Below are 2,734 nucleotides of genomic sequence, written 5' to 3'. Positions count from 1 at the left end.
ACTCCCACCATCAGAACTCGGGACCAAATTGTTTGAAATATAATCTTCTCAACTAAATCACAACCAAACTAACAATGAAAGAAACAGAGTTACCAATCCTAAGAACCCAATACCCAACATCAAATTATGTAGTAAACACTCTGAAATAACTATCCGAGCAAACAGTTTCAAATTTTCAATCTCCCCCAAATATAAATAAAGTCCCAAAGCTTTCATTTTTAGCAATACAACAGAGCCAAATCCAGAAGAAACGAAAACCCAGCAAACAAAAACCCAGCACTGACAAAGTTAGAGAACTAGGGTAACCAAGTTAGCAAAAAGACCCAGTAATGTTTTGCTTAACAAAACTACTATAAACATTACTCCATTTAGATAATGGCCAAAAACAGAACCATTGTACTTTTGAGGTAATTTTATTCTCATTGAATGTACCTGGATATTTCTGCATCAAACACCCTAAAGAGAAGCCACTCCAAACAGTGAGAAAAATGAGGCTTCTTTGCTGATAACGGAGCCAGCCTCAAAGCTTCTTCGCGTTTGTCCCTCTGAATACAAAATCAGAATTAAGTACAATATCTTCAAGAAAGATTAGGAATAACAACAAACAAAATTAAAAAGCTGCAAAGTCAACATAATATAATTTTGGTAACCAGAGGATATCCATAGACACTTATGCAATAACGCCCCAAACTAAACACATATGCTTGAACCTAATCTAACAAAGGGCTTCAAGTCATATTCCAACCTTGTGGGCTAGTAATTAAGCGCACGAGCTGACATCTTCTTTTCAAATTTCAATAGAAGGTAGACAATATTATATATAGTACAAGAGAATTCCATAATTGGACAGTAAAAGAAACATTGGACCTTCACTTTCATATAAAGGAAAGAGAAAATAGTACCTGAAGAAGATGCCTTAAAAGGCAATAAAAATAATTTCATAACTTACAAAACCTTATTATGTTTCTTTTTAAAAAGAAAAATGATTTTCAATAAAAATAAAATAAAATAATACTTGAATGAATACAGAAGCCAGCAATTTAGTAGCTAGTGACCTCACCTTGAAAGGAACTAAAATTGCACACTAAGGGAAGGGGGAAATTGAAAAATAAGGAAAAAAAATGCTAACAAAGAAGATAAGCTTTTATTATATGCAAAACCTGTGGCTTCTAGCACCAAAGAATACGTACCTGTAAGAAATCCTCCTGCTTAAAAGGGTCAGCACCCAAAGAAGGATACCAAACCTGTAAAAATAAACTTCCAACCAGAATAAATATCAGACAAGTAAAAAAAACAGAATTAAAGCAGAAACTCATTAAGCAAAAAAGATCTTGCAAAATATCAGAGATAAGATATTGAACTTGATGACTCATTACCTGCATCCCTCTATGTCCATAATCAAACCAAGATACTTCCTCAATTAAATTAGTTTTGTCCTCTGATCGACTGCAAGTAACCCAAAATAATTCAACATAATCAGTTAGTTCCCTTTCACGCCCATCATCCAAATCAAGAAGAGAAAGCTCCCCAAATCACAATGAATAGACAGTAAGTGGCATAAAATAAGACAATCACATGGTATTACCCACCCCCACCCCCACCCCCACCCCCACCCCCACCCCCATGCCACACACACATCACACATACTGCAAAATGTGGATACAACTAATCCTCACGTTCACCCAAAATAATTCAAGAAATTATTAATTAATTTGAAATTGATCCAGTTATCTATCAATTTCATGTAAAGAGTTGTAGCTAGAATTTACAAGATAACAATTAAATGTGTGTGCAATGCAATTTACTAACCTCTATATGTTCCAATTATATTCCATGCAGAAAATGGACCCAAGTCACTTTCTTTTTTTCCTCTGAATAACTACTGCAAGAGGCAAATGAGGTGAATTCAGCAAATTCACTCAAATTTCCATCCATATTTTAAACGCATATTTCTAAAAAAAAAAAAAAAAAAGGAATTTTCTCCCTACTTTTCCTGGCAGAAACTATTTCAAAGGAAATTTTACATTTGCATACTTACCGAAAGGAAAGGGAAAGGGAAATGAGAGCAGCTAAATTTCTAAAAGGAAGTTCATTAAATTAAAACTGGCTTTCACATGACAGATACATTTCTTAAAAAAAATATTGCTTTTAGTTGTCTTCTTGCATAAAATGAAAGGTACAATTTATTAACTTCTGTATTGTCTACTCCAATTTATGAACCAAGAACAAAACTCAATGTGAATAAATACGAGCTACTTTCAATAAGACTACATGGCAAAGCCAGAAAAACACATCAATGACAAAGCTAATGAACCTCCTCTTTCTTCTACGGTTTTGTGCAGCAGAGATGAGTATGTTATTAACAAATTTTTCTGATAAAACTTATATCTTTTAGTAAAATACTCTAGCACCTCAGAGTTCTTGCAATTTGTATTTCAATAATATCTCATTCTCCTCCTACTCTCCTCATTGCAGCAGAGTTATAACTTAATAAAAAGCTAAAGCAACTTTGGAGTAAACACAAATACAGATTGCCCCCAGTCATAACTTTCTAAAACGTATAAATAATTTCACTGAAATATAATCTCTAATCTCTTAGTGTGTACACTGACTAAGAGAAACATTGAACAAAACTAATAACCACTACCCAATTCAAATTGTAATCTTTATAGCTGATCAAACTATTCATAAAAAAAAATTTAAAATAAAAGTAAGGCAATAATCTCAATACCAA

General features: G+C 33.1%; 1 long non-coding RNA gene across 2 annotated transcripts; it reads right to left on the bottom strand.

Moving 5' to 3' along the window:
• Nucleotides 1–305: 305 nt before the first annotated feature.
• On the bottom strand, nucleotides 306–1,871 carry LOC133820999 (uncharacterized). Of its 2 annotated transcripts, none has more exons than XR_009887258.1 (4): nucleotides 1,810–1,871; nucleotides 1,377–1,446; nucleotides 1,191–1,257; nucleotides 306–543 (listed from the first exon to the last, which is right to left on the bottom strand). It is a non-coding gene; the product is annotated as an uncharacterized LOC133820999 (long non-coding RNA). The 2 variants fall into 2 exon arrangements; XR_009887257.1 differs by having other exon boundaries at nucleotides 1,191–1,244.
• Between the last annotated feature and the right edge of the window lie 863 nt (nucleotides 1,872–2,734).

The sequence above is a fragment of the Humulus lupulus genome, chromosome 3, assembly GCF_963169125.1.
Source record: "Humulus lupulus chromosome 3, drHumLupu1.1, whole genome shotgun sequence".
Lineage (NCBI taxonomy): Eukaryota > Viridiplantae > Streptophyta > Magnoliopsida > Rosales > Cannabaceae > Humulus > Humulus lupulus.
The sequence above is the reverse complement of the archived record's forward strand: the minus strand, read 5'-3'. Positions and strand labels throughout refer to the sequence as shown.